We start from the raw sequence: 11,757 nt of genomic DNA, 5'->3' as shown, positions 1-11,757 counted from the left end.
TCTGTCATTAGATATTATGAATTTCTATTGTTTTCTCAGGACTCATTTAACTGCTTTTCCAGCACTGAAGCAAGAAGCAAGTTTCTACTTACATTACAGATGCACACAAACATGAGCACACTAATACCAACAGAACTACTCATTTGTGACTGGGAAAGTCAACAAATCCTTCTTTCTTTCCTTCATTTACTAGAGGTGAGGAAGCAGACATTTACTCATACACTATATAGACACTATAATGCCTAACTATATAACGCTTTGCAGTTGAAATATACATAGGAGAGGTCTCCAAGGATGTATTTATGAAAGCTAAAAGCAGTTTCCAAAATGTCTCTTTTTTAAAAAAATAATGGTCACCAGTTGACCAATGAGAAAAAAATAATAATTTGGAGGCTTCAGCTGGAAAACCATCTTTTAGAGTTTGCCCATACTCTACAGGTTTCCATTTAACTCCCTGCCTCCAGACAGACAACTAGAAATAGCTTTGTAGGTTTACAAAAACTTGGCAGTCCTTCTCAGAAACCTCTTATTCCATGTTCTGAAAAGAATGAAAACTTCAAAAATAGGAAAAGCTTTAAAGTGAACAAAGTAGAATTATATTAAATGCTAAAACTTGTTAACTGCACCAGGACATGCTACCTTGCACACAGCACCGGGACACCACTCATGTATGGATGAAGTCGCATTTGCTGGGGAGTGAGGAAGTTAGAGGCTGAAAATCTGCCTCTTCAGACATACACTGTAAGGTTTGATATGCTCTTTTGTTGAGCAAAAGAAAGAATACAGAAAAGAAAGTTGAAGGTGGGGAAGATGGGATTAAAGGAAACTGGAGCTTGCCACTGATAAAGATCTGGTGGTTTAGTTAGGCAAGGCAGTCAAATTGATCTTCACTAAAAACCTGCTAGTGTTCAGAATGTACTAGTTGCAAAGGTACGGCAATACACTGGAGGTGCCTGCTACCTTTGCTCCTGAAGGGCAAAGATGAGCAGCTAGATTTGGGGTAGGCACAGTAACCTGGCTCAGCTAAAGCATGAACACATTTGACTGGAGCCTGAAATATCTCCCTCCCCTCATCCAAGTTTATTTTACAAAATGGATGGAGATGATCTATGCCTCCCAGACAAGGCTTTCACTACCTGACATACAAAAGCCACTGATGACATCCAAGGAATAGCATATAATCTCCTAGCGATATTCAGTGTCATTCACCTTTGAACGAATTTAATTTTGCATAAAAAGGTCTTCACAGGAGAGGAACTGCAAGCACTGCTCAGGTTTTCATTTGCCGTGAGTTTCATGAGGAACACAAGATGCTCGCACAAGACTGAAGCAATGCCAGAGTCTGCCTGTCATTAGATTTACATGCAAGTAGGATTCTTCACAGCCCTTCACTGACTTATGGGCACTCCTTCCAATGAGCCTTAAAATGAGCAGACGCTGCAAATGGCCACACAGATCTTAATCATGTTCCGTTTTGATAGGGATCCAAAAATAGACATCAAAAGGAACACTTGAAAGTAACAATCATTTCTGTTAAAAGTTAAACAGCACGCATGTTAGCTAAGATTACTGATAAATACAAGCTCTACACACAAACTTGAGCTTTACACACTGTGAGATTTGAGAGTGTGAGGTCTACCTCAGTTTATGGACACGGTCTGTCATCAGTGACTGCAACTGATTGATCATGTACAAAGAGATCCCCTTCCATACCATACACTGAGCTGAGTTCCTGAAGTAACTACGAGCAGAGGCTCCTTTCCGAGACATCTGGATGTCTGTCATCCCGGAAACCTGATTTTGGTTCACCAGTGAACATTTCCAACACTGAAAAGACCCGTACTTAACGTAACACGTATGCAGAACTTGGCTTTGATCTGACAGAAGCATGAACAGCTTCACTCTTGACCATGGTTTTTGTCAAATGGTTACAACTATAAGAGAATGAAGATTTAGACAAGACATTCATGCCCACAGTGTTGCTGAATGTATTACTACAACTGGTATACTCTATAACTGGGTTCATCTAGGAGCGGAGTTGACATAAGGAACTCTTCTGTTGGGCCAATCCCTAGGCATTTACGGGTTCCTGGAAAACTCTGGGACACCACAGGGCCTTTTTTGCTGCTGTTATTGCAAGTATCACACTTAGAAAGCTGCAAAGTTGGGAACAAGGTTTATGGACTAAAGCACAAACATGTACTGGGTGTAAGGCAAGGACTGAATCCACTGTACACAGAAGCAGCACTGAAACTAGGTCTCCTTTTCCTAGGAGTTTCTTTTCACTGGGCTGGTTTTCACTCAACTTGCACCTCATCAGACATTCATTCTGGCAGAAAGATCATTGCAATTGGCTGCTGCTAATGGTCTGTTACAAAACTCACAGCACCAAGGCAGGTATTAATATCGGTGGGGAAACATTCTTCTTGTGTGAGGACCATTATAATTCTGCTCCTACACTATAATCCTGCAGATAGCAAGTCTGTTCTCTCAGTGCCACACAGTTATTTCCTCTCAAAAAGTATCAAGTATGCCATACAGAGAATTTAGGAATTGAGGATACTCAATGGAGATGGTACTCCCTAATCATTTGGATCTAATTTCCTCATAAAGAGGATAACCGACAATTAATCCAAGCTAGTAATTTGGCTCCACAGTGACTGCTCTTAGCTAGTCCTCTTCAGAAGTCTAATGCCTTGCAGCAGCTTTTTACAGAAGAAAACAAAAGAGAAAAAATGTTCACAGAAAAATAAAATCTTACCAGACTATTATATATGCTGATCTGCCTAGAACAATATTTGTCTAAGCATGAGCATTTATATAGGTCCCCACCAATAGTTGTCCTTTTCTTTAAAAAAATTATCAGTTGCCTTCAACTATGCACCTCATTTCCCCTAAAAAAAAGGATTTGCTGCCAAAGTAAACTACTTTCTATTCAAAAAGACTTTCACAATAGAAAGCCATTTATACCACAAAGAAATATGAGCTCTTGGAAGAATGAGTCTTTAAATGAGAGATATGTCTGATGTTACGGTCATGTGAAATAGCTCTGTAGCATAAACATTAAGAGTTGTCATCATCTTTGAAGACAGGCTTTCAGGGAGCCTGCAAACACCACAAGGTATCTGACACATACTACACAGCAAATATATCTGAAAGCTTCCTTTTGCAGCACTAGAAAGTGATATATATATCGTTTTGAACCACTCAGCTAAACTAAAATATGAAGGGTTCTTAAAATCCACAGTTGAGCCAACACACCTGAAGGCTATTCTGAGTAAATGCATCACCACATAGAAATATAAGAGCTAGCTCCAAATGCAAGAAGGGAAGGAAAAGCAAATAAATGCCTGCAAAGAAATAAATCTGTAGAGCAAATCCACATGTAGGTGCTCTGTGCATGGTGGGGGGAGAAAGAGAGAGAGAGAGGGGGAGAGAGAGAGACAGAGAGAGAGAGAGAGACAGAGAGAGAGAGAGAGAGAGAGAGGAGATTGTTACATGCACTCAGAGACCCGGCACAGAGCCTGACTTATGCTTATGCACAGGAAGCATTCTTCCGAAAACAACATTCATTTATTTCCCAACAAACACATTCAGGTCCATAAAATACATATGCAGGAGGAGGGGGAAGGGAAGGTAAACCAAAATCTATTACTGCACTCTCCTTTCCCTAATCCTCCCCAACACTAAGAAATAATCATTTCTTGCAGTGATCCATTCAATAAAACAAATGCACAAAACTCAAATGCCAGCCTGCTAGAAACATGAAACAAAATGCAACTAACAAGGTCGTGTACGCAGTTAATCTTACCTAAAATATAATGCAGATGCTGCCAGCCAAATTGGAAAAACATTGCCAAGATGCTGCCTAAGCTGTTCAATACAGAGGATATTTAATATCACTATTAAAGACTTCCTCAAGCTCTAGGTAAACAAGCACGCACCAGAAATAGACCTTTCAAAGGAACATGAACCCCACTGACTCATTGACTGCCCCACTGATAGTAGAAGAAGGATTTCGTATCAAAAATTTACCCCCTTTTAATACATGAAATTCATTTTTAAGTTTAGATTACATAGTGACACTAGACACTAGTACATTCCAATACTATTTCTTTATTCTCATCCACTAAAACTTGCTTATTCAAATCAAGACTACATATATATGCCACTTGAATTGCCTGCAATTCATTTGAGAAATTCAAGGAAGCACAGGCAGAGCAATCTCCTTTACAACATGAAAATTAGCAGCAAGTTCTAGATTGTCTTTGAAAGAAAAATGGATGTATAATCTTCCTATATAGCAGCCACCATCAAAATATCTTTCTTCTAAGTAAACTATCACAATCTTGCAAACAAATTTTAGATGATTCACTTTTTATTATCATCTGGCAAGTCTCAGAATTATATATTTTGGGTAAAATCTTATTGCTATCAATTAAAATCTCCTAAGATTAAAAGGATCTAGGCCTTGTCTTCTTTTCTTTTTCTTTTTGCAGACTGATTTTCTCCTACACCGTTTGTTAAAAGCAGCTATAAATTGCAATCCTTCTCCATCTCTTAATCAGATAAAACCTTTGGTCTTTGTAAAGTGTTTCAGAACTACAGATTCCTTAAGAACTCCCAAAATTTTACCCCAAGTAGGTTGGATGAGTTACCAGCACAGACTGGACATACTACATTGAATACAAAACCCTTAACCACAACAAATACTCCTGCTCTGCAGCTCTTTAGGGTTGGTGAGGGGGGAACACCACAAAGACCATAAGCAAATTTGTCAGGCTATACTGCCTGTAGAGCAGAACGCTTTTGTAAACAAAACACTGAAGTCCTTAATGGCTATAGAGGTTTTTCCATGACTTTTTCCATCTTAAATATGTATGTAATTGTAAAGTGTTTATGATGAAGTCACTGGGTCTTTTCAGACGTAAAACCATGACTGCCTACTACTGCCAGTAGGACACACACTCAGTCCATGGGAACACTGCTTCATACCAACAACTTTTTTCACATTTCTAAAACCAGACTTTTGTGTAATGTGGCAATTTAACTGTTGTACAAATAGATGTGATGTCTTTCATTTAGCCCAGAGAATCTGTTTTTTATTAGTTTCTTTTTTCATCTTTCCTTCTTCAGGAAAAGCTTCCTCTTTTTCCTGCTGTGCCCAATCTCGTTTTCTATTGTTTTGTTTATTTAAGTCATTCAGACTTCATTCCCAGAAGCAAAAAGGCAGTGCAATGAATGCATATTATTGATGATATGCTAAGACACCAGAGCTGGTCTATAAAAAGTAAAGACTTGAAAGAAATCTTTATTTATGGTTTGATTTTTTTCAACATAACAGCTTTAAAAAACTTGTAAAGAAAAAATGGAGCACCATTCTAATAAACTGGCAAAAAAGACCTTCTATAGTTATAAAATTAAAAAGCACGATCTATTTAACAAAGTCAATAAAACATGCTGGAAAAAAAGTATTACTGACAAGCTGCTCAAGTGTCCCACATCTGTCTTTGAAATCTCACTTCACCCAAGCCAAACCCACATGAAAAACAGTAAAAAGAAGGACAATAATAATTTTAGATCCATTCCCTCTACTCTTGCTGTTAAATGGGTGTCCTCTGGCTAAGGAAAATATGTTGGAAGTATCAATTCTTTTCCACATAGTTTTGCAGAGAACTCTGAAATGCAAATGCAAAGCTAAACCGAAAACCAGATATACAGGAGAATTCAATATTTAAGAGCAATGGTAACATCTTCTTTTAACATTCACTTCTTCCCTCTTAAACTTCTATCAGCAGCTTTCACACTTGGACCACAGCTCTTTCCTTTTGCGCAAGGTAAGGGCTGAGATTCATGTCTTAGTTAGATTAAAATACCTGAGAAATAATTTCTTCATCCACATTTCCAGTAGCTTGTACCTGGCTGGGCACATTCAAGAGCTATGGAGACAAACCCATTTCTGTACATGCCTCAGCTCAACAGTTTGATCTTACAGGAATTCATAATCATTTTTAAGTCTTTACTAATCCTCAAACAACTAACACTGAGAGCACTTCTTACTTCCAGTTCAAAAATATTACAGCAGCAAAACCACCATAGTTCGGCCTCGAATTAAACTGAAGGCCAAGCATTTAAAAATGTAGGAATAAATAGTTAAAGCAACACTCATTCATCATTTTGTCATAACCCAATGAAATTAGATAAACTCACATAATTTATGTACTCCAAACCATTTTAGAATTGATGAAACTCACATTGGTTCAAGCTTTTAAAAGCATTTTTATTTCCTCTTAATATATTGCACAAGGTGGCAATTTCTTACAACACCCGTTTTCATAAACTTCTAACCCTATGAATGACATAGCAGGTTTACTTCAAAGCCTAAAGATATTTAGCAGTCCAGGAAGAAACCGTTTTGATGAGGCTGATGGATCACCATCACCTGCTTCCTCTCTGCATCCCACTAAGGGGTAAAGATAAGGCTGTGTGCTGTCATCTCTGGGTAAGGAAGCTCTTGGAAGCACGTGCTATTAAAAAGTCCTATAATGTCCTTAGCACTTGCTGTTCTCTGTGTAGTTCACCTCTGACTTTGCATCTAGTATCCAGTTTGCTTTTTGACATGCATTTAGTTAAATATATGCTTCTGGAATAAAAGAGCAGAAATAGCAAAGCTAACCCCATACCTTTGCTAGCGCTACTCATTAAACAGTTATAGTAACTGTTTTAAAATTATTCATGTGCATAAACTTCACATTAAATCATCTTTAAAATGTGTATGTGTCATGTGCTTTGAAATTGTCTATTCATAAACAATGCATCACCTATATATTCAAATTGAGTGGTTTTAGTGGAGAGGTAATGCACTCCAAATATAAAAATATATTAAAAATTCACCTTCTGTTAGGAATTAGTCTAAGTTAATATTTGATAAAGGCTCCCCAGGCTGATACTGTAGACTCCGGTTTCTCTCATATTCAGGCTTTTCAGCATTGTTTAACTCAAAGTGTATGATGGGCCAAACAGTGAAAAGGCTATAAAATCTGGTTTGGTTTGAGAAAACACAAAAGAAAACAATAAATCAATTTTAGAAATACAGTGCTTCAAGGAAATTTTAGACAATTGTATTTTTCAAGTGTGTATGAAATGGGATAGCATAAACAGCTGAAGTGTGCTGGGTTACTGCTCTATTTTCTTGCCAAGCAGAAAAAAATAGGACAGAATTCTTATGTCTTGAGAGAATGAAAATATTTCTGTGCAACAAATCACAACTCTTATCACCTTATCAAGGCAAAAGCAATCATGACAACCCCACTAAGCACCTCCAGAATATTAGGGGGAAATCAAAGGAACTGGATGATATAGATACATCAAATGCAACAGACATCAGACACTGGAAAAGATCAGGAAATGGCCATTCCAGGGCCATATTCTTAAATGGTTCCTTTTACAGTCCCATATAAATATATTTACTTGTGAATGAGACTTTCTTGAAAGAAGCTGTAGCTCGTCAAAATCCATGCTATGGTTCAGACTGTGAGAAAGGAACTACTCATTATCTCTTAGTAATTTTATGGACAGAATACTTAATGGAGACAAAAACAAGACTTTAGGTTTCCTGACAAAAATGACGAGGATTTGTCTAACATCGATTTACAGAGAATTCACATTATACCTCTTAGCTTTAATCTGCTTTGAACTAAAGGAAGGAACCATCGCATTTATTAGTGTGTTAAAGCCAAGTCACACCTCTTGCCTAGACCACGTGGCTTGTGCCTGATGTTACCAGGGGACATTCGTACTTCTGACTTGCCTTGAGAAGGGCATTCAAGACACTAGACAATACAGCAGAACTGCATGTCCAGATATTATCTCATGTAGATACACAGTTTAAAAAGAAATTTAAAAAGCACAGAATCACCATTCGCAGGTTTCATGAGCGCAGCTGCATATAGGGAAAACCTTGAATACTTGAAAAACGCTGTTGAGCAAAAATGCCACGAAACACCTTGAATAATGTGAATTCCCTATTCATTTATTTTACATTATAGTTTTACAGAAACTACAACTTCCATAGTAAGTGTATTTTGATGATGATTTCCAGTCATCTTTAAACACCTGCCTTCTAAAAGGCAGAATAAATTTCAACAATAAAAAAAAAGCCAAGCCTACATGAGTGAGGTGACAGGAACAGAAAAAAAAAAAATCACAGGTCACATTTTCAAGACTGAAATTTGAGTTTCCTTGGGTACCTTTATTTTGCTTTTACCCCTTCCTACTATTAATTCTTTATCTTTACAAAGGAAAAAAAAAATACCTTGTAGGATATTTACTCTATGCTTTCTGACATCTGATAAGACTTCAGCAACAGAGTATAAAAAGCATGCTTTGATCAAAATTATTCAAATAACTAATAAACTTTCCATCTGTCTTCATAAGGTATTTTTAAAAATTAAAGATGGTAATGTATAAAAACAAGATTTCTGTAAGTTATGTACAATTCACACACAACACAGGTACAACTACATTAAAGTACAAAATACAACTCAGCTTTAGTTATAAAGGCTTTTTTCTCAGGAAGAACACAGTGATTAAAGAAAATGACAACTGATTTCCATCCAGGTATCAAGATGCCTCTCATGCACCCCCAGGCACATCTCTCAGCATGTACAACAGCACTCACAGATACAATGAACTTCCCAGAAATAGGAGTTTTATTGGTAGTTTTGGGAGAGAATCCCCCCTCCGCCCCCCATAACTAGGCAGACTCTCAGGACAGCTATTCTCATTTTGACAGCTACACCTAAGAGAGAGATTTATTCAGGCTTAATAATTCTGACTGAAGATGACCTTAAATACTGCAGCTCATTGAGTACTGCACCAGCAATACTCAGTGATGACCCATGTTACATTTTGCAATATTATGCGTTATATTTTTATACATCCTTTCATACAGCAAAAGGGATGAAATCATTAAGACTGGGTGGCTAGGACAAGAAAAAATGAACTTACAGAAAACAGAAGCATAAGCAGCACTTGGGTGAATCTCCTCCATATTTAACGGTGAGAGAGTCCTCCCTCCCAGACCTCTCCACCTGAGAATCTGGGGAAAACCATCTGTAATGTTGCTCTGTTTTCACCACCCAATAGCACAAATGCGACTTCTGGCCTTGGAGCTGCCTGCGCTTCCAGGGAAACAGCAGGAACGAGCTCCTAGTCTCAGGTTTACTTACAACAGCTTTAAAAGAGAGGCTGTTGGCACATGCTTGAAGCAAGTGAGCATCAAGGAAGCAGTATAGTCAGGCTGGCTACGTTGTGGTTACGACTCAGAAAGCCAGCAACTGCATGGGTCAGTTGGATCATGCTCAAGCATGAGCCGAAGACATCCACGTGCCGATCAGAAGCAAAAAGTGACCATCACTTACGTGGCCTGTGATTCAGTTGCCTCTACAGTTTAGACAAATGCATCCCATGACACATAAACACATGCATATTTCAGGACTCTAACCCTGAGCTTTCTGCAAGTAACAGCGAGAGAAAGCACAAGTACATCACTGGCGTATGTCTATGTCAGGACAAAAAAGAGCAGCCTAATGAAACTGCACAAAAGCCATTTCAAAAACCTAACTGTGCTGCACACTGCACAAACTTAGAATGATATTTTTACTATAGCACTACATGCTAATGAGCCAATATTCAAAACAGCTAAAATACAAGACATCTGCCTGAAAATATACATATATATATATGTATATATGTATTTCTTTAGAAAAAGTAACCTAGTTTTCAAATGAAATCAGAGAGGGGAAAAAATCTAGTTCCAGCTAAACTATCAATGACATTCAGGGAACTCAAGTCCAATAACTTGTGCATGCACCTAGAGTGAATCTGAAGGCTAGACACAACAGTTGGAGTCTATGCTAACACAATTTTGGACACCTTAGGGGAAAAAAATGCCATCTTGTTTCGTTTTTTAAGTTACCTGTGGTCTGCAAAGGTAATGCCAGTCCTGTCCCAATAATTAACAGATTTTTTTCCACTGATTTCAATACAACAAAATTTTAACCTCTGAAGGACAGTGAAGTACCTCTCACGGTAAATCTCCAGGCTTCCTCTTTTTTTTTGGCGGGGGGCAGAGGGAGAGATGAGGAATCCTACATAAATACGATATCTTCCAAAAGATGAAACAAATTTATAGATGTCTTTTTCACAAAAGTCCCGTTACTTAAAAATGCAAAGATTATATTTATTATAAATTATAAGCTTGAGATGAGCATCTTTGGCTCTACCATTAACTAGTATCTGGATGAATTCTTATTTGGACATGGAGCAAGCCTTCTAGTACGCTCAGAAACAAGGAAAAAAGCATCTAGTTTCTTTCAAACTGATCTGTATTCAGAAATAAAGAGGAGGAAACAATACACAATAACTTATTTTTATGAATGTCAGGAATGACAGTGCACTTTGATTTTGTATCCAGCTCAAATTATGCCTGAGTCAAATATTTCATTTTAATAGTCTTTTTAAATCTTTCCAAAGGCCTTGTTTTATGTGTTCATGAAATAACTCACTATTTTTTAGCTTTCAAGAATGGTAATTGCTGTAAATCTTGTAAATTAGCAGAAGCAGTACCAGTAAGACACTCTGTTAAAATTCATCTACATTGTTGCTGGAATATTTACTGGGTAGTAAAATATTTAAAGGAAAACTGCAAATGCTTCAACTCAAAATGCATTTCATTTACAAAATGCATTACGAATGCATTTCATGCATTTTTTTTTAATAGAGACAAAAATAATACTAAGAGTCTGACAAAAGAAATCATCTAACCTTGAGCAGAAAAAATCTTTTTTTTTAGGTAGCTAAATAATATTAACTGGATAAACCCCATTGCACTTAACTAGCTTGCACAAGTACGCTACCTTGTTCACTGCCATAGCTGACATTATCGCCATTTGCACATTCAACAGCAATGTTAGGACCAGCCAGCTTGCTCCTGATGGGTTAGCGACCTTCTGAGGTCCTTGAGCACGTTTCCTTCTAGCTTCTGCTGCAGAGCTGACCTCCCGCTCTCACTAGCATCACCTACTCTCCAGCAACCTGGGCTTGTCCGTGCCTCCTAACATGTTCCAGCCCAGCTGAGTTGGCAGCCGTCTATTATTTAAATTTTTAACATTCACCCCACTCATTTCCCCTCCCTGGCCCTTCTTAAAACTCCTCAGTGCTCCAGCTGACGGTCACAAGCGCCAGGGCTTTCGGCGTGGGCCGTGCTGCGAGCCCTTGCTCAGCAGCACCGGGGCACCCAGCACCTGAACACCCCAACATGGGCAGCGCAGGAATAGACCCCTCCGCCCAGCCACCCCCAGAACAAATGGGAGTTTGACAGCAGGTTAACTTACAGGGTTCTCTGTAGAGGGGACCTTGCCCCAGTTTCTTCAGAGATTAAAAGATCACATGCTGGACTTGCCCTCCTCCATAAGCAAGTGACGAGACAAAGACCTGAGCCTAAGGCCCTGACCTCTCCTTTTTGTTTTCCAAATAACTACATACCTACAAATGGTGAGGAGACAAAAGAATTTGTTTGGTGCCAATACACTCATTAAATATACATTAATCTGGGCTTTAGCCTGCTTTTATTTGGTTAAACTATGTTTTATGAGCAAAACCCACAAAAAATAGTGCTGGCTAGAAACAACTTAAGCAGCATCTACTCATTTTTAGAAAAGGCAATTTCAAATTCAGCTCCTCAGAAATTCAATT

Source organism: Tinamus guttatus, unplaced genomic scaffold, assembly GCF_059628265.1.
Source record: "Tinamus guttatus ecotype Peru unplaced genomic scaffold, ASM5962826v1 Tinamus_guttatus_pri_ptg000149l, whole genome shotgun sequence".
In the NCBI taxonomy this organism is placed as follows: domain Eukaryota; kingdom Metazoa; phylum Chordata; class Aves; order Tinamiformes; family Tinamidae; genus Tinamus; species Tinamus guttatus.
This window is presented reverse-complemented; position numbering follows the sequence as displayed.